The sequence below is a fragment of the Pteropus vampyrus genome, unplaced genomic scaffold (genome assembly GCF_000151845.1).
Source record: "Pteropus vampyrus isolate Shadow unplaced genomic scaffold, Pvam_2.0 Scaffold6, whole genome shotgun sequence".
NCBI classification, from domain to species: Eukaryota; Metazoa; Chordata; class Mammalia; order Chiroptera; family Pteropodidae; genus Pteropus; species Pteropus vampyrus.
In genome coordinates this window covers 6435972-6457285 of record NW_011888787.1, presented here as the reverse complement: position 1 = coordinate 6457285, position 21314 = coordinate 6435972, and the positions used below count along the sequence as shown (strand labels likewise).

The window sequence follows — 21314 nt, the reverse complement described above, 5'->3', positions numbered from 1 at the left end:
ATTTGGTTCAACATTTGAAAATCAATTAATGTAACCCATCACATCAACAGGCTAAAAATGAAAAACTCACATGATCCTATCAATAGATGCAGAAAAAGCATTTGACAAAATCCAACACTGATTCATGATGAGAACTCTCAGTAAACTAGGAATAGAAGGGAATTTTCTCAATTTCATAAAGAATATCTATAAAAATTTATAGCTAATATCATACCTAATGGTAATAAACTTGAACTTTCCCCATTAAGATCAGGAACAAAGCAAACATGTCCCCTCTGACCATTGCTTTTCAACATTGTAGTGGAAGTACTAGTTAATGCAATAAGACAAGGAAATAAAAGGCATATGGATTGGGAGGGAAGAAATAAAACTGTCTTTGTTCACAGGTAACATGATCATCTATGTATAAAATCTGAAAGAATTGACAAAAACAAAAAGTGCTGGCACTCATAAGTGATTATAGCAAGGTTGCAGAAAACAAGATTAATATACAAAAGTCAGCTGTTTTCCTATGAGCAGTGAGCGAGTTAGAATTTGAAATTAAAAATACAATGCTATTTACATTAACATCCTCCCAAATGAAGTACTTCGGTATAAATCTAACAAAAGATATACAAGATCTATGTGAGGAAAACTATAAAACTCTAATGAAAGAAATCAATGAAGAACTAAATAAATGGAGAGATAGTCATATTCATGAGTAGAAGGACTCGATATTGTCAAGATGTCAGTTCTTATCTACTTGACATATAAATTCAATATAATCCAAATCAAAATTCTGGCAAATCATTTATTGGGTATTGACTAACTGATCACAAAGGTTAGATGGAGTGGCAAAAGACCCAGAATAGCCAACACAATACTGAAGGAGAAAAACAAACTCAGAGACTTCAGGACTTCTATAATGCAACACTAATCAGGGCAGTGTAGTGTTGGGAGGGAAAATAGATAAATCAATGGAATACAACAGAAAACCCAGAAATAGACCCACATAAATATAGTTAACTGATCTTTCATAAAGGAGCACAGGCAATACAATGGAGTGAATACAATCTTTCCAACAAATGATGCTGGAACAATTAGATATTCACATGCAAAGATAATAATCTAGACATAGACCTTATACTCTTCACAAAAATTAACTCAAAAATGGATCATAGACCTAAATGTAAAATTTAAAACTATAAAATTCCTAGACATAGGAAAGCCTAGATGACCCTGGATGTGACTATGATTTTTTAGATACAACACAAAAGGCATAATCCATGAAAAAAAATAATTTATAAGCAAGATTTTATTCAAATTTTAAAGGTCTGCTCTATGAAAGGCAATGTCAAGAGAATGAGAAGACAAGTCAAAGGCTAGAGAAAATATTTGCAAAAGATGTATCTTATAAAGGGCTGTTATCCAAAAGTACAAAGAACTCTTAAAACTCAACAATAAGAAAACAAACAACTCAGTTATAAAACAGGCCTAAAACCTGAACAGATACCCCACAAAGAAGATATACAGATGGCAAATAAGCATATATAAAGATGTTCCACATCATACGTATCAGAGAAATGCAAATTAAAACAACCAGATACTACTACACGCCTATTAGAATAGCCAAAATCCAAGACACTGACAACACCAAATGCTAACAAGCTTGTGAGGCAACAGGAACTCTCACTCATTGCTGGTGAGAATGCAAATTGGTACAGCTACTTTGGAAGACAGTTTGACAGTTTCTTGCAAAACTAAATCTACTTATACCATACGATCCAGTAATTGTGCTCGTTGGTATTAACTCAGAGAATTGAAAACTTATGTTCACACAAAAACCTGCACACAGATGTTTATAGTAGCTTTATTCATAATCACCAAAATTTGGAAGCAACCAAGATGTCTTTCAGTAGATGAATGGATAAATAAACTGTAGTATATCCAAACAATGGACTAGTATTTAGTACTAAAAAGAAATGAGCTATCAAGCCAAAAAGATATGAAGAAACCTTAAATGCATATTACTAAGTGAAAGAAATCAATTGGAAAAGGCTATATGCTATATGATTCCAACAACATGACATGACAATGAAGGAAAAACTATGGAAACAATAAAAAATCAGTAGGTACCAGGGGCTAGGGATGGAAAGGGAGCACAGTGGATTTTTAGTGAAAATACTCTGTATGATACTACTATGATGGATACATGTCATTATACATTTGTCCAAACCTATAGAATGTATAACATCAACAGCAAACCTTAATGTAAACTATAGACTTTGGATAATTATGATACAACAGTGTAGGTTCCTCAATTATAACAAAAGTACCACTATGAGGGGGATGTTGATAATGAGAGCATAATGCAGGATAGTGGGGGCATAAAGCATGTGTGGGGCAGAAAGTATATAAGAACTCTATCCTCCTCTCAATTTTGATATGAACCTAAAATTTCTCTAAAAATTCTTTTTAAAAAATAAAAACTTTTGTGCTTCAAAAGACACTATCAAAAAAATGTAAAAGACAACCCACAAAATGGGAGATATTTGCAAATCATATATCTGATAAGAGACTAGTGTCAAGAATATATAAAGGACTCTTACAACGCAACAATGAAAAGACAAATAACTCATCTGAAAATGGGCAAAGAATTTAAATAACATTTCTCCAAAGAAAATATACAAATAGGCAATATATACATGAAAAGATGTTTGGGTCTATGGCCATGCCACCCTGAATGTGCCCGATCCTGTCTGATCTCAGAAGCTAAGCAGGGTCGGGCCTGGTTAGTACTTGGATGACAGACCATCTATGAATACCAGGTGCTATAGGCATTGAAAAAAAAGAAAAGATGTTCAACATAATTTGTCATTAAGATAATACAAATCAAAACCAGAATGACATCTATTTCTCATCCACTAGGATGGGTATAATTTACTTTAAAAAGGGACAACAGCAAGTGTTAGAGAGAATGTGAAGAAATCAAAACTCTCAGGCATTGCTGGTAAGTGTAAAACAGTGCAGCCACTTTTGAAAACAGTTCAGCAATTCCTCAGAAAGTTAAACATCCAAGTACCACATGACCCAGCAATTTTACTCCTAAGTATATGTATATCCAAGAGAATTGAAAACATATGTCCATACAGAAACTCATACTCAAATGTTCATAGTAGTATTCTTCATAATAGCCAAAAAATGGAAAGAACCCAAATGCCCATCAACTGATGAATGGATAAACCAAATGTAGTATAGCCATACAATGGAACAGTATTTGGCAATAAAAAAAACTGAAGTATTGAGATATGCTACAAAATGGATGAACCTTGAAAACATTATGTTAAGTAATCATACACAGAAGGCCACATATTACATGATGTCATTTATAGTATATGTCCAGAATAGGCAAATCCATAGACATAGAAAGTAGATTAGAGGTTACCAGGGGCTAGGAGGAGGGAGAAATGGGAAGTGACTGCTTAATGAGTATAGGGTTTCTTTTTAGAGTGATGAAAATGTTCTGGAATTAGACAGTAGTGATGGTTGTATAACTTTGTGAACATACTAAAAACCACTGAAATGTGCAGTTTTAAGAGTAAGTTTTATGGCATGTGAATTATGTCTTAATTAAAACAACTAAAACTATGAAACTTCTAAAAGAAAACAGAGAAGGAAATTTTTATGAACTTAGGTTAGGCAAATACCTCTTAGATATGGTATCAAAAGCACAATCTATAAAGGAAAAAACTGATAAATTTGACTTCATCAAAATGAAAAGGTTTGCTCTATGATAGATACTGCTAAGAGAATAAAATAACAAGCCATATATTCAGAGAAACTCTTTGTAGAACATCTATCTGATAAAGGACTGTGTCTGGAATATGTAACAAACTCTAAAACTCAACAATAAGAAAGCAAACGACCAATTTTTAAAACGAGTTGAAGACTTGAACAGACGCTTCAACAAAGAAAACAGACAAATGGAAAGTAAGTGCATGAAAAGATCCTCAGCATAATTCGTCATTGGGGAAATGCACATTTAAACCCATAATGAGATCCCACTGAATATCTATTGGAATGGCTGAAATTAAAATGACGGCCATCCAAGTGCTGGCAAGAATGTGGAAGAACCAAAACTTCCATGGTTCAATCATTTTGGAAAACAGTTGGGCAAGTTTTTTTTTTTTTTAAGTTAAACATATTTCTACCGTATTCCAAGATATTCACCCAAAAGAAAAGACAACACAAGTCCATAAAAAAAATCGTAAGAGAATGTTCACGGCAACTTTATCTGTAACAGCAAAAAGCGGGAAACAATCCACATGCCCATTATCAGTGGGATGGAGAAACAAATGGTGGTCTAGCCAGACAACGGAGTGTCACTCAGCAATAAAAAGGAATGAACTATTGATACACACGACAATGTGGATGAATCTCAAAATAAATGCACTTAGGGAAAGGGGCTGGACGAAAAGCATATTGTATAATTTTGTTTATATGAAATTTTAGAAAATTCAAACTAACCTATAGTGACAGAAAGCGGATCAGTGATTGCCTGAGGCAAGGAGGGGAGACAGCAAGAGAGGGAGGGAAAGAGCGAATACAAAGGGGCACGAGGAAACTTCTGGGGGTGACAGATATGTTCAGTGTCTTGACTCATGGTTCCCTAGGTATGGTTAAAACTTATGAAATTAAAATATTTAAATATGTGCAGTTCACTGTGTCCATTATAACTCAATAAAGGAGAGAGCGAGAGAGACAACACTCATGAGCAAAGATATAACTTATTATTACAATAACCTACAAAGTGGAAAAAGTCTCAGTTCAATTCCACCCCAAGATTTTTAGTGTTTTGGGATGGAATGATCTCAGAAGACCAAGAAGGCTGACCCTTCCCCAGATTCCTGGACACAAACTTTCCCTTTATTAGAACACCCTTCCCTCACCTTACTGCCTGGTGAGTGTCGTCGCGTCTTTCAAGCTCAGCTCAAATCTAATCTACCCCTTGAAGCTTTTCTTGTCTTCTCCAGGCAGCATTAGTCCGTGGCTCAGTCTGTTCTTCCCTAGCACCTGGGAATCCAGTATTCTAAGCCCATCACATCTTAGGGTGTAAGATTTGTGGTTTAGACTGTTCCCAAAAGCTCCTAAAGATGCACGACTTGCACTGATTTATCATTTGACTGAAGCATCAATTTGATTCCAGCCAGCTGTGAGGTCCCACAGAGGAGCCAAGCCCCTACCCACCCCCTGGCCTTCATAGCCCAACCCACCTTACTGGCCTCTACTGGATATGAAAACTGTTTTTTCCCTTTATGGAGAATAGACTGTCCAAAAAGAAGCTAGCAGCTTATGATGGAAATGATGAGTGAGTGAAGCAGTCCAAAAAAGGGACGGTTCTTAGCCAGAAAATAGCTTTATAAATTACTTTAATCTTTTATTGAGAATCTGGACGCATCACTTAAAAATCTTAGTTGTACTTCACAGAATTTTATGGGAAGAAGTTATATATACAGAGGCATTAAAAGGACTGCGGATTTGAGGCGGCTTTGGGCCTTGCCTCTCAGTAACGCCAAATCTCCCTGTAGCTCTAATGAGTATGTGTCCTGCTGCATTATAATTACGTGTAGCTATCGCCTCTCTAGTCTAAGAAGTATAGTAGTCTAGACTCTAGAGCTAGATTGTCTGGGTACAAATCTCAGTTGACTTTATAGCCGGGTGACCTTGAACAGATTACTTAACCTCCATGTACCTCAATTTCCTCATCTTTAAAATGGCAAGTAAAATAATACCCGCCTAACAGAGTTAATTTAAATGATTAAATACAGCAATATATAAAAAGCACTTAAATCAACCCATCAAAAGTGCTTGATAAATGTTAGTAATTAGTTTGAGAGTTTCCTTTAGGGCAGAGTTTATATATTAGGGACTTTATTAAAATTTTCAGTTCTCCAGTGGCTCAAGCGGTGCTCGGCCCACGGTATGTACTCAACGAGAGTTAAAAGAATGTGTGCATGAGTCAGTGAACAATGAGTTACGGCTCTGCCACATTGCTCCTAAAGTCAAAATTGCTTTATTTCTGGTATAATGGGCTTGGCCTATCTGGTATGCAGACACCACTCATGTGGCCGACATCCCTACCACTATGACATCCACCACCACAATCAATTTTACAGCGATTGAGAATCACGGTGCAGGAGACGCAGAGAGGATGATGGAAAGGTATAGCTTGGTCCGTGTTCCCCTTTTGGCTATCATGGTAGCGAGATGAGAGCTAGAATCAGACAGCATGGTTCAAGAGAGATGCAGAGTTGCCTTGGGATATAAATAGCACTCTTGACCCTCTAGACTTTATTCTCAACCCAGCACCCAGAGTGACCCTGTTAAGATCTAAATTGAATCATGTCACTCCCCTGTACAATGGCATCTCATCTTACTTGGAACGAAACCCAAAATAGTCACAATGGCCTACCAGGCCTTGCATGCTCCAGCCGGAGCTCCTCTCCACCCTGTTCGCTCCGGCCTTCTCGTTGAGCGCTGGCTTCTTGCAGTTCCTCAGACACACCCAAGAGACCTCTGCTGGGAGTCCCTGCACTCGGTTTCCTCTGCCTGCGACACTGTTCCTCAGCAACTCGAGAGAGTGGTTCACTCTCTCATTCCACTGAAGTCTCAGCTCAAAGGTCACCTCGTCAGAGAGGTCTCCTCTGTCCACCTACCTAAAACTCTGTGAAGAAGAGACGTCATCTGTTTTATGTATTTCTCCATCCCCAACACCTTGCCCAGCGCCCGACACATAGTACTCAGTAAATACTTATCGACAGATGAGGTGAATAAAACCCCCAGGACTCTACCTGCTTTCTGCTTCTGTTTCCCTCCCAGGGCTGGGTCCTCCCCAAGTGGAGGCTTCTCCCCAAATTAAAAAAGACATGCAATGTGCCTGAAACATAGTAGGTACTGAGTAGATGGTAGTTTATTACTATTGTTTTTATTGTCTCTGTTTTCTGAATGCTTGCGACCTCCCTACAATGTTCTATGACAAACTGACATTCATACCTTTCCACTCTATGACCTCGCAGAGCTGAAAACATATAGTCAAAAGGGCCAGCTCTTCTGCAAATGGGAAAACCTTGGCCCATAACTTCCCCAGGGTTTCTCTTCCCTCCTCCAGAATAGATCAAGGAACATATTTTTGCTCTTAACTACCCATTAATCATTAATAATAAATCCTTACATTTTTAGAGTCTTTACCAAGGCTTTCACATATATTTCAGGACAGAAAATTGAAGGAGGTCGAGAAGGCACCATCATCACTCACTCACAGAGGTCCGGCAGTGGCCTGTGTGCACAGGTAGAATGTGGGTGTGCTGGCACTCAGAACCCACAAACCCTCTGCATGCTCCATTAGGCCACATTCGCCACCATCCAGACCTCAGGACTCAGAGCTTGAGGGCAAAGACGAAAAAGAGGCAGGAGAATCCATCTCCTCTTCTTCTTGCCCCTCCTACGAGGCAACAGGGCTCTGGAGCGACGGATGGGGACTGAGGGGGCAGCGGGTCTTCCAAGCTTGGCTGTTCCACCTCAAGGACAGTCTCATCCCTCTGAAATGCCTGCCTCTCCATCCGGATCAGAGGGTGGCAGCAGCATGGCGTCTCAGCCTTTGCGCGGCACTCTGGATGCCAGCCTTCTGCGACTCCACAGCCCCACCTGCTGGAGGCTGCCTGACGCCGAGCCTCACCACCCGCAGCCCGCGCTGGACTGCTGCTCTCCTGAGTTCCTCGTGCCACCTGTCTGGGGCTGCTTTCGGTGCCACATAACAGGCGGGAATGGGGAGAAGCACCCCTACTTCTTTCTTGGTCTTACTGTAAATCTGAATCTCTCATATTGGGTGATCTCTTTACTGTCTCTGAACCTCGGTTTCTCCCAGTTTGTAACCAGAAGATTCAGCCTGACTTTCCCTGCCTTCCTAGGGTGAAATGGGATAGAATAACAAGATACCCACTCTGCCAGATGAAAAGAATTGGGGCTTTGCTGAGGAAACTGCTATAAATTTCAAAACTAGGGGGATAAAAGCAGCAGCATTCCCAGCAAACAAATGGAAAAACTAAGTCCCAGAGAATCGAAGTAAGCCGTTGCAGTGGAAACACTTGATTTGTTCATTTATGTATTCAATTGCACACTCAGATATACTAACTAAGCACCTACTATGTGCCTTGTACTGCAATACATGGATGAGACCTCGTTTGCTGTACTTTTAAGCCCCTTTGCTGGCCACTCACCGCCTTTCTCCTCTCCACCTTCCTGTCACTGTTTTCCTTCTGAATACTTTCCCCTGCACCCTTGGTAACCCTCATTCCACTAAAAGCAAATTCCACATCCACAGCTCCCTCTAAGAACTTCCCCTATATCCTCCTCCTCACTGCAACTAAAACCTGACACTGGTTCCCTTGCGGCCCTTTCTCGCGAGGGCAGTTCTTCCTCCACACGAGCTCCATTTCCCAGCCGGAGAGGTGCATGGGGGTCAGCAGCCTCCCAGCTTCCCCCACCAGTTTCACACTATGACTTTTCTGTCCTCATTTAAAGCCCTCATCACATTGAATGGTTCATGGCCCTCTATCTCTTATTGTTGTCATGGACCCCAGACCACACCCACTGAGGACTCACCCACTTCCCCCTACACATTAACCTCGTCATTGTCCTGAGACAAACTGCGGAGGCCAACCCATCTGGCACCCCAACCTCTCCCTAATTAATCCAGATCACTTCAAATAACCTTCTACTCTACTTTTGTCCACCCTTTTCAAGGCCACAATTGGACCATTACCAGCATGGCTCCACCTCTCAAAAATTAAACTTCGACATCTCACTTGGGCTACGATTTTTCCAATTCTATTCTATTCCTCTCACTTCACCACTCCTGGACTCCACTGAGTTCCAGCACTTTAACCACATTAACTTCTATTGCCTCACAGTTTACCTTTCCTTCCCCCTTAAACCTGGCCTCGGTCCTTTGAAATCCTAGCTAGACCTCTGGTCAAAAACTTAAAAGGTTTCTCGTCAGCCTCTTCAATACCTTCACTCCCTTTTTCTTTCACTCACAAGTCCTGGAAAACCCCAACCCTGAGTCAGTTCTACAACTGCCCACCTGCTCTCAAGCCTGCACTCCTGAGTTCTGTATACTCTGACACGAACTGGTCTTTTGGAACTTTCACCAAAGGCTGTTACTAATCTGCCTCACTCTCCCCAAGCCCTCAGCAAACAGCCTGTCCTCCTTCTTCACTGAGAAAATCAAAGCCAAGAATTCCTTCAGCTTCTCATCATCCTTCTCTCATAAATATATTCAGATTACCCACCACATAGCTTTCTTTATGGTCTCAAGGCGCCAAGGTCATTCCTCTCTCTGTTCATAGTCAGCCTTTCCACCTGGGCCTAAATTCTTGTCTTCCGTGTCCCCCACATCTCGGAAATTTCTATTCCCTTATTTTATCGGTGTATCGGTCAGGGTCCACTCAGGAAACAGAAACCACACCCTAACTTGAACAGGGAATTTTTAATGTAAAGAATTATTAACTCTAAGATTACCTTCTAAATAGAAAGAATGAATTCAAATATACAAATACCTGATTTAAGAAGCCACTACCTGTAAGGCTGAGACAGAGCACCCGACGAGGAAATAAATCTGGAAGACACCCTGCTCCCTACACTAACATCTAACCCATGTTGGAAAGGGTGAGTGAGCCTCGACCTACTGGATGGCAGAGAGGTTGACTGAGATGTGGTGCCAACAGAACTCACCAAGAAGCCACCCTTTGGGATGCCTGGGGAAGCCATCTGCGTGAAAGGCCTGTGCCGTAGAACTTGCTGAGCCCACCAGACACTGCCCAGGAAGCCGTCTGGGGTGCCAAAGGACATCCTTGAGGAGGTGCTTCCCTACAAAGCTTGCTGGGAAAATATCTGTAAGGATGGTCCCTTAGGAAGCCACACTGATGTGCTGGGAGAAGCTGCCCACAGGGAGGGGCCGTGCGCTGCTGGCCACCATGTGTATGGCTGATTGCCACACTGTGGCTAGCCACTGTGTGCTGCTGGCACTCGCTGCAAGAGCTGACCAGCACATGGGAACCGGGAAGAAAAGCTCTCTCTCAGTGTCCCTTCAGCACCCTCTACTGGCGAAGTTTAGCATTGTTCCTTTCGGCAAAAGAAATGTTTAGAGAGTCCGGCTCTATTACCACGGAGCAGGCAATAAAGGATGTATTTGGAACAAAGAGGCCATAAATTGATAATGAACATAATTACTATCTTCCACTTCCCTTTTTTACCAGCTTCTTTTACTCAGCCTATGAACATGTTCAAGTATTACCAATTAAACACACACTCATGCAAACACACACACCTCCTCTAGGCCCTACGTTCCCCATTAGTTATGACAATACCTTTCTCATTTCCTCTTAAGCCGAGCTTCTAAAAAATGTAGTCCTCATTTATTGTTTTCCCTCTTCCATTTTCCTATCACCCCTTTTTCTACTTTAATCTGGCTCCAACTACCACAATCCACAGAAATTTCTATAACCAAACTCATCAATGAAATGCGAAGAATAACCTTTATCCTTATCTTTTTTTATTGAACATCTAAGCACACTACATTGATAACAACTGCTCGCGCTTTCCTTGGGTCCTGCGACACTTTTGTGGTAGATTGTATCATTTGCTCAAAATTTTCGCTTCTTCCAGCCCAGCCATGGTTCACTGTGAGCTGAGTATGTGTCCCTGCTCCCACTTACTTTTGGCTTGACTATGGAACTCCCACTGGACAATGACATGTGAACTGACAATGTGGTCGGTTCCAAAAAGAAGACCTTTCTACTCGCCCTGTTGTACTCCAGCCCTCAGCCACTCAAAGCAAATTCCCAAAGAAGCCACTTCTCTATCAGCCTGAGTCCCAGAATGAGGAACACACAAACAGACCTGAACACAACTCTGTATTTGAGCTGTAGAAAGAGCATGGAAAGTGAAAACATGCAAGATACAATAAGACTCAAATCAAACTTCTAAAGATAAAAAAGAAAACGTTTGAGACAAATAACAGCATATGAACCACAAGACATAATAATAGAAACTATTCAAAATGAAACATGGGGGGGAAAAAAGACTGGGAAAAACATGACCGGAGTATTAGTGAGCCGTGAGACAACTTCAAATGACCTATTACACATACAATTGGATCCTAATGGGAAAAAAAAGAGAGAGGAAGTAAAAAATGTTTTTGAAGAAATGACAAAAAATTTTCCCAAACTTTAGAAAAATTATAAGTCCACAGAATGAACTCCAAGAACAAGAAATATGAAAAACCAAGGCATGTCATAAAATTGCATCAAGACACAAAGTGCTTAGGGATAAATTTAATAAAATATGTGCAAAACTCGGACATGGAAAACTAAAAACATTGCTGAGAGAAATTAAAGAATAGCTAAATAAAGGATAAGAAGATACAATATTGTCAAGATGCCAACTCTTCCCAAAATGATTGATAGATTTAACATAATTCCAATAAAAATCCCAGCAGGCTTTATTTTTGCAGAAACTGACAAGCCCATTTTAAAATTTACGTGGAAGTTCAAAGGACCCAGAATAGCCAAATAGTTTTCAAAAAAGAATAACAAAGTCGAGGGACCTGAAGATTTATTATAAGTATAATAATCCATACAATATGATAGTGCTAGAAGGATAAGCATATATACAAATGGAACTAAATAGACCAGAAATAGACCCAAAGAATGACAATGGACCTAAAGCACAGGACAAGACATTCAATCATTAGTCATCAGATAAGTGCAAATTAAATCTACAATTAGGTACTACTATACACCTAGTAGAATAACCGAAAATTAAAAAAAAGTAAAATACCAAGTAAGGTAAGAATATAGAGCATCTGGAAATCTCATATATCATTGATGAGAACGTGAAACGGTATAGCTGCTTTGGAAATAAGTTAGGCAATTTCTTTTAAACACTTAAAATTTGACCAAGGAAGTCCACTACACTAAGTATTTATCAAAAAAAACGAAACAAAACCAAAAAACAAAAAACATATACACGAAAAAACTTTCACACAAATGTTCATAGCAGGTTCATTCATAATAGTTCAAACTAGAAATAACCCAAATGTCCATCAACGGGTGAGCAGAAAACAATTTGTATAATATTCATACAGTGAAATTTTATCCAGAAATAAAAGGAATATGTTACTGAGCCATTCAATGACACTGATGACGCAAAATACAAAAGAGTATATACTGTGTGACTCCACTGACATGAAATTCTAGAATAAGCGAAACTAATCTATGGTGATAGAAATCAGATCAGGGGTTGCCTGAAGCAGGCAGGGCAGGGGAATATCTGAAAAAGGGCCCCAGGGAACTTTTAACATGATGGAAATGTGCTATATCGTGACTGGAGTGGAAGTTACATGGGCGTATACATTTGTCAAAACTGCACCAGAACTGCCTGCCAGCTGATGAGATGGTAGCATCTCATGGTGGCCCCTTTCTGGGAACTGTACTTTCAAAATGGGTGCATTGGTTGTATGTAAATTACTCCTCAATAGGTTGATTTTTAAAAAGGAAATAGGACCTGACGGAGGAAAATGCACGTGGGCCTGTTTTGTGTAGTGCATTGGAGTCCACGCAAGTGCCGTGTTTCGAAGGCTGTATACAGACACGGTAGTGAATTCAGCAAATAATTTTACAAGTACACCTGAAACTAATATAAAACAATAAGAAATTAAGAATTTAAAATTTAAAAAGATTTTTTAAAAAGAAAGTAGGAAAAAAATCTGGCTAAATTGATCCCTGTCTCCTGATTCTCTGTCTACATCTTTGGACAATCCTCTTCTATCTTCTGTATAAACTCTTCCCTTCCTTTGCCCTTTGAAACATAAGGATTACCTGAAGTTCCATCCATAATGCCCTTCCCCCTCATACAACCTCATTTCACTCATTGCTAATGGAATAACCACCACCTATTTGAAGACCATTCTCGAATCTCTATTTCTTGCACAGACTTTTCCCTCAGAGCTCCAGACATGTATTTATATCCAAATGTTTAATGAAGAACCTATATCTCAAGCTCAATTACTACCTACAACCTCAAGCCTACTTTTCCTACAGGATTCATCATATAAGTCGATACACTGTGCCTGAAGCAGTAAACACTGAATATGTATTTGCCGAATGAATAAAAGATGGAATCACTAACAGCCAAAAACTTGCCCCTCTCCCTCTTATACTAATTAAGCACATGACCAACATGTTTTGTCTTGCCCTGCCTGTCTGTCCTTACCCCTCCCTTTGAGAGGCAGGAGAGATATAAGGTCCTTCTAGGCTGGCTCTATGACACTGAGCAAATTCTCACCCTCTCAGGGCCTCAAAGACACAATATAAAAGGCATGGGGTTTGGAATCAGATAGCAGCAGATTCTAATGCCTGCCAATCATTGATATATCTTTTGTGCGTTATTTTTATTCTTTGAACTCTACTTTCTCCATCTGCAGAGCAGAAAGACTAATAGCTATATTCTAAGGTTGAGTTTTAAATGAAATGGAAAGTTACCACTGCCTGGCACATAGGAAATGTCACTAAATGTTAGCTCGTTCTCTTTTTCCACCCCCACCCCCAACTACCTCCTCTACTCCCACCCCGGAAGGAGAGAGAGTAAGAATGGAGTTGGTACTCATCTCTGAATGGCACCTTCTCAGACTGACAGGCTTCAGTATTTCCAGATACCCACTCCGCCTCCCCTCAGGTGCCATGGTCACCATCAGAACTGCCGGCAATTGATATTCCAGGCAGATGCCGCCAGCTGCAGAGGTGCTGTTATCTGATGGTTCATCTGTCTGGGAGAAAGAATATTTTTCCCCTCCCCAGGTAAGCAGCAGAAATAATAGAATTCAAATTGGAATGGCCATGAGATAAAACTCCTGCCCACCAGGTGTTTATCCCAGTTCATATAAACAACTATTTTAAGGTAATGAAAAAACACTCCCTGTTGGGGAAGCAAATGGGACCACATGTTTCTGAAACAGTTTGAGAGAAAGCGGCAAACTCGGTGAGCAGACAGCAAATGCATGTCAAGCAGCAGCATCGCAGGCTGCCTGGCTCACAGATCCTCCCCACAGACAAGACTCCAGGGAAGGCTGGACTCCTTCGAACCATGCCACCCATCAGGAAACCACACGGTTCTCCTTGCTGTCAAGCCCTCAGGCTTCAGGGGCGTGTGGAAAGCCCCCGTCTTCTCCTCTACCCACGGCCCCAAGACTTCAACTTCATTTCTGTTTCCTTCATGCCGTCCTACCAAAGCCGTTCTTTAGGACACTATCTCCCCAGGTCTTCCTTTCTCTGTTGTCCCCAAAAATAAGCCCATGGGCTTTTATGGTTGGAAGAGTTTAATGTTAATCACTAGAAGAGAATGGACAGGGAGTAACAAACCCAACAAAAATGAAGACATTATTTACCTAATGAACCCTTACATGTAGGGTAACCAAATGTCCCTGTTTTCACAGGACGGTCTTGGTTTATACCTGTTGTCTTCATCTAATCATTAACAGCATCCCTTTCACTATCGAAATTATCCATGTTTGGTCATAGAGTAACTTAGTCTATTTTTATGGCACTTACTTACTTTATGCCAGGCATATAAACATTAATTTATTTAACCCTCGAAGCAATCCTATGAGGTAAGAAACATTTTTAAAATGTGAAGCCAAGGCTTAGAGTTAAGCAGCTTGCCAAAGTCTACACAGACAGTCAGCGTCTGAGCCAGGATTCAACAGAGGCATCTGGCTTCAACATCCATGCTCTTAACGACTGTAGTAGGCTAGCTATGACAACGCTTTAGAAAATCATTTCTTTCACTTAGTAAATACTATGCATGCCTACTATGCACCAGGTACTATGCTACGAACTGCAAACATAACCACGAACCAGGCAGAGTCCCTGCCTTGAAGGAGCTCTCAGCCTAGGGCAGACGCACATACAGGCAAAGGGCAGGGAGTCCAGGGTGCACTGAGAAGGAATAGGGCAGGAACAGGAATGTCGAATGTGGCCTTAAGAGATCACGGAAAGCTTCCTGGAGGTGAGTCCTGAAGAAAGAGTAGTTAGCCAGACTGGAAGAAGCAAGAAAAAGCAGAGAAGGCAGAACAGCGCATCAAAGGGTCCTGAGGCCAAGGTGCATGAAGAAGTGGTTCAGTAGTGCTCCAGGGCCGCCTGGGGGCCAGGGAGGTGACACAGTTCAGAGCTGGAAACAGGAACAGGGGTGGGACCAGGAAGGAACGGCTGGCATGCTCACCTTTGCATTTTATCCTGAAGATAGCGGGAAGTCCATGACTTTCTAGGAACTTAAGCAGAGAAGCGGCCTGACCAAATTTTCACTTTAGAAAAATCACTGGGGTTGCCATGCAGAAATGGACGGAAGAGGGAAGAGCTGGAGCAGACCCAGGAAACACAAAGGGAGGGCTGGTGCCAGGATCCATGGGAGGGAGGAAGGTGGCTTGTACTAAGGTAGTGACAGGAAATGTGGAGAGCCTGGGTGGGCTGAGGTAGAACTGGCAGGACTTGGTGACTGGGCGGGGGGAAATGAGGGTCATGGATGCCACAGAGATGTCCTCTTGGAGTCTGGAGCTCAGGGGAGAGGCCTGGGCAAGTCATCCAAGTAGAGGTGGTAACTGAGCCATCTCAGATTAAGTGGCTCACCCAGGAGAGTGTATAAAGTGGGAAGAGAAAGAAATGGCCACAAAAAAGAATGGGAAGGAGAGGCAGGAGACCAACCAAGAGAGCATGATGTCATCATAGCCACCGAGAGAAGGAGAAGAAAGAGGAGAACTGTGTCTCAGGCTGCATGGAGCACAAGTTAGGGCCCAGGCACACCCACGTGGTTTACCAATAAGACGGCCACTGGAAATCTTGGGAGAGCAGTTGCACAGTGCAGGCTGGAGCGAGACCACGAAGGGATGAGGAGAGGATGGAAAGTGAGGGTATGCAGCAGGGAGTGGCCTCACGAAGCTTGGTACCACGGGAGGGAGAGGGCGGGGGAGGTGGAAGTGGGGTCAGGTGCTGGAACAGACACCCAGCTCCCTGCTCTTCCCCACCAGTTCTACTTAGTACAATAAGAAAACAGATGGCAGTAGTAAGAATAGTTAAGAAATCTTATTAAGTTCATATTGCCATTCCCCTGTTTTATAGTACTAGGCACCTAGAAAAGCCCCTCATGGACTTTATTCCCGGCAGGGCATCTTTTGCTAGGCTGGCAGCCATCAGGGCAGAACTAGCATCCATATCTATTAACATCCATGCAGGAGACCATCTGTCTCATGGGGATTATCTGTATTCCTAGGAACTACTCAAATGGGTCACTGGGTTCCTTTTGGACATTTCCTCAACTCCAAGGTAATTTATTTGAATAACCACCGGGCCCAGGAACTATTCTAGGCATTGAGAATCAAAAAGTGAGTAAATCATGGTCCTGGGGATAGTTATAAGGGGATTTTTCAAGAGGGCCACCTAAACTCTCTGGGCTTCCCAGGCACCTCCAAGGGTGGTTAGGACCCTAGGTTTCTCCCAGAAGGGTTTGCAGTAGGTTAAAATAGGCCATAGAAGGTTGTATTTCCCACAACAATGTCCAGGGTTATCATCACAGCTGGAGACGAGGAGAAATGATTTATAAAGCACCTGTTATATGCAGGGCACTTTCTTCCATTAATTAATTCATTCATTTAATCAATAAACGTTTATAGAACACCTACTATGTGCCAGGTACTGTGTTAAGGTACTAGAGAAAAGAATAATGAGCAAAATAGACATGGTCTCCCTGCCCTCGTGCAACATACAAAAGAGTTATGTAATCACATTAACACATTAATCGAGATAATTCTACAAATATATAACTACAAATCATGATACATGCTACCAAGATAATACACTGGAACCTACTCACTCTATTGGGCTCGGGAAACTTTCTCGAGAAAGTAACATTGAAATGAGATCTGAAGGATATGTAGGCTTTAGGGATAGGGGAGGAAGAGCAGCTCAGAAAAGTGGAATAATATTAGCAAAGACTCAGGAACGAAAAAGCTGCCACCATTAAAGAAAAAAAATATTCTGACACTTGTTAAAATAGTAGGAAAGACTTCATTCAGGACTTTTGCAATAGGCATCCAGACTCTCATCCAGGCAACAGGAGAGAAAGATCAGGTTCAACTCCAAATCCAAATGGGCAAATGAAGATAAAAATGACTAAGAGGTAACATTGAGGGTAGGAGGATTCTTGCTGAAGGCAGGCCAAGGACTGATACATCGAAGGTGAGAGATGAAGAACTTGATCGGATATCATGGGTAGGGAATTCTCTAAACTGAGTCAGCAGGATTAATTGCTAAGACTGGGCTATGCAGACCCAGCAAGGCAGGGGAGGGGAGGGGAGGGGAGGGAAGGGGGTGAATCACATTGAGACCTAGTCAAGAACAGAGCTCAAAAATGCTGACTAGAGTTTGATCAAGCAGAGAATCTCCATCACCAACTGTTTGGGGCAGAGGGGCATTCGATGACTCTGGAGAGAGAAGCCAGAACCAAATAATGAGGGCTTTGTAAGTCAGGTTATCCTAAGAGCACTAAAAAGTTTTAACTAGGAAGGAGGGGGTATGACATGATTAGATTGTGTTTTCTTAAAATCTGCTCAGCTTGCTGCGTGGAGAATGAACTGGAAGGGGCTAGAATGAATGCTAGAACACCACTTGGAGAGCTATTGTCATTGTCCTGGACAGAGACGAGATACTGGACGGACTGAGCCAGTAACGATGGTGAAAACAGGAGTAAAAAGACGAGATATTCAGAAGGTAAGACTGACAGGACTCAGTGATAGATCGGCGGTAGAGAGAAAAGCGTTCGGTAAGCTTCCTGGTTTCTCATTTCATCTTCACTACAACTTTGTGAATCACATTATTTTCTCGTTGAGTTCGAAACTCAACGCAGTGCCCGGGTCATACAGCTGGTACGTCCGGCTCGAAAGGAACGCTCTCCACGTGCTACAGAGGAGTCAAGCAGCCTTCCTTGAAGAAGGCCCCACCCCCACCTCTGTGCCGCTGAAAGCTGTGCCTCATCAATACCTCTGGCAGTGGGTGACACCCACAGCGTGGTGACCTACGCAACAGGAAAGGAAATTAAAATACTATCGCAGAAGCTGGGTGCTATTTGAGTCGTGGACCTCCAAGGATAGTACAAATTGATTCCTTTGTTGAAGAGAGTGACTTCATGGCCTTATCTAGCTATGAAAATTATGGCCCCTGGGTAGAACTGACAGGAGAATGGTTTGGGCAACAGGAATTAAATTGCTCTGCATGACAAAGTTAGAGGAATTTTGGAGCAGAGGCCAAGGCCACCACTGTAACCATGGTGTCTAGCACACAGGAACTCAATACATTTTGTTGAAGCTCTGGCAATAGGGCCCAGAAATCTGTGATTTAACAAGACCTTCAGGTGATTTCTATATACCCTCAAACCTGAGAAATTTATCTTTAAAACCCTTTTTAACACTGCCCATCCCATCCCCAGACCCCCACATCCTCAGTGAAAAGCTGCTACACACAAGTCTTTTGTTGGTTGTGCTTTGGGCAACAAAGGACAAAGACCAGCCATCCTAGAGTTTCTGACAATGACCAGCAGGCAAGGAAAGTCCAGGCCAAGGCAGAGTTGGGGCAAGGTTAAAGCAGCTGGCTACAGCACAAGCAGACCTGAGAGCAAATGTGAGACACACCCGCAAACGTGTAGTGAACACTCACTATTTCTTTCCCAAATGGCCATCTCCATTTTTCTCCTGGGAATGAATGAATGAATGAATGAATGAATGAATGAATTTTAGGTTATAGGTTTTCTCTACACTTAATCTATAGCTCTAGATAGAGCACATAACCTAGACCTAGCCAATCAAAGTGACACATGCCCCTGGCCACAGGGATTGGTTCAGGGATGAACACATGGTCCGAGCAGAGCCGAAAAGACAGATTGAGATTTTTTTCAGAGTTTTGGGAAACAGGGAGGTGCTCTTTCCTATTGAATATGACAGGACACGAAGCTGGAGCTACTAAGCTTATGGCCAACTGAGGAAGAAAGCATGTCTGAAAACAGAACCAATGCAGAAGTAGAGTTGAGAGAAATCCGATCCAGAAACATTTTTGAGAAGCTAGACCCAGCATCGTCTGAAGTCAGTCTATACTCCTGGACTTTTCATGGCCAGTTTGGAGTAAGTTTTCTGCCCCTTACATCTGGAGGAGTCCCGATTATGACAAAAGACAGTGGATTGAGTTATTTTCTTTGGAAAGTGCTGCTACAGATAGCAGGAGAACTTGGAGCACGAGCTGCATAAGTCTACCTCCCCTCAAGACGGTGAGCGCCCTGGAGCTGGAACCGTGTGTTACGTCTTGCGGTAATGATGATAGGCACTGGAAGACTGTTTTAGGAACAAAAGAAGAACGTGAAGGAGGCGAGGGCGGCAGAAAGAACAGGGGGATGAGAAATACGCAGACTCCTCCTAAGACAGCAGTACACCTGGGTCCCCTGGTCACGTGGTTCAGGGCAGCCGAGACCCTGTGGGAGCCCAGCAGGAGCCATGAAGCAGGAAATGAGGGCACAGAAGCTTCCAGCACCAGCCTACTCCAAAGGGCCACTTACCGGAAAACTGCCTGGAAATGACGGTGCACCCAAACCGGGTCATTACTTTCCCTACAAATATTTCTCCCTTTTGTGAGCAACAAGGACCCATTCAGCTGACTGCGTGGTGCCTCAGCTGAAATAACAGACCAGGGGAAATGTGTAATTGGCTTTCATCAAATCGAAAGCATGGGGCAGCCCAGCCAAGCCAAAGTTCTGTCTCTGTCCATAGCACAGAAATTATATTCTGCTTAATGTCAGCCCATGTGTGGGGGAAGAGGGTGGACTAGAAGGGAAAGAGCATGAGGACCAGCCTCAGCCCTTCTGGCACAGCTACTCGGCCCAGAGCTTTGTCCGAATAGGCAGCAGAGACAGAAAGGGGGTCTGGCTCCGACTTTTGGTAAGAAGGCACCTGCGGCAAAGGAGAAACAGAAAGAAAGACAGAAAGGGGAAGGACTGGAAGAGAGAGAAAGAGTTAACCTTTAATAAAAAAAAAGTCAACTTACATATTTAAAACAGTAGCCTACTGGTATCTTTTCCCACCCATCCACCCAGATAACGCTTGGAAATAACAAATTTAACATTAACCAGTTTATCAACTCATCATCTGATATGTTGTTCAATTATAATTTAATAACTTCAAAGATTAAAATGAAAAAGAAAATTTAAAACTCATCCAAAGAGACATAGAGCATTCTTCCAGGGTCCTATGACTAAACTATATTTTGGGAGTGAGGGGAGGAGTTAAAAATAACCCAAATCCTTGGGAACTTTGCTGAGTGATTTGGAAACTCTACAGTTTATCTCATCTACTTCCAGGAATTTTGCCCCCCTGTGTTCCCCATCCTGGCCCCCCAACTTCAGGGGAGCATGTGAGGTCCACATAAGAAGAGAGAGACAGAACTCAGGGTCCTCTGGGTGCTCTCCCAAGGCCCCTGAGAGTAATAACTGTTGTGCTATCACCACTGCCCCAATTATGCATGACCCCAAGCGAATTGTCTCCCGGGATCCCGTGGACTTTGGCCTTGGCTTTGTCATTGCCGTCCTATCTCAGGATCCTACCTTTGGATCTGAATATCCAAAAAACCACATGGCCCTAGTTTCCTGGTCCTCAGCAAGGGCCATCAAGCAGCCCCAGTAACAGAAAGAACAGTGAGTCATTGGATGTGGTTCCACAGTGCAGCAGTTAGCACGTCTGCTTTATATGCAGAAGGTCCTGGGTTCGAGCCCCAGTGGAGCCATGGTCCTTGGTCTACGGCCATGCCACCCTGAACAAGCCAATGTCTGATCTCGAAGCTAAGCAGGGTCTGGCCTGGTTAGTACTTGGATGGGAAGCCACCTAGGAAGACCAGGTGCTGTAGGCATAAATAATTCTAATTAAAAAAAAGAACAGTGAGTCACGCAGGCCTCGGCTCAGTCCCACCTCCACCCCCTCCAGCTCCATGAGGCAATGGCGGAATGGAAAGAGTGTGGGACTGGGGTAAGGAGGACCTAGCTCTTCGATCTCCACCAAGCTTCTCAGTTATCCCTTCCTTGAACTACCTAAATCTCAATGACCTCTTCAGTAAAATGGATTAAAAGAAACAATGTGCCTCGCGTGAGGTAGGACCTAATTAATTGGTTGATGTTATCATTATCATTGCTATTAC

The 21314-nt window shown here is 42.4% G+C and overlaps 1 long non-coding RNA gene, 1 other non-coding gene and 1 pseudogene across 4 annotated transcripts in view; 2 read left to right on the top strand and 1 right to left on the bottom strand.

Moving 5' to 3' along the window:
- LOC111744954 overlaps positions 1-21314 on the bottom strand; it is a 106280-nt gene that overhangs the window by 79769 nt on the left and 5197 nt on the right. Inside the window, exon 4 of one of the 3 annotated variants that reach the window (XR_002782410.1) lies at positions 5915-6703. The exons of the other annotated variants lie outside the window; for them this stretch is intronic. This is a non-coding gene — a long non-coding RNA (uncharacterized LOC111744954). Of the gene's footprint in view, positions 1-5914; positions 6704-21314 lie in introns of those variants that run through there. 3 annotated transcript variants of the gene reach the window in all.
- LOC111745718 lies at positions 2701-2819 on the top strand (annotated as a pseudogene).
- TRNAI-UAU lies at positions 20834-20906 on the top strand. The gene has a single exon. It is a non-coding gene; the product is annotated as a tRNA-Ile (tRNA).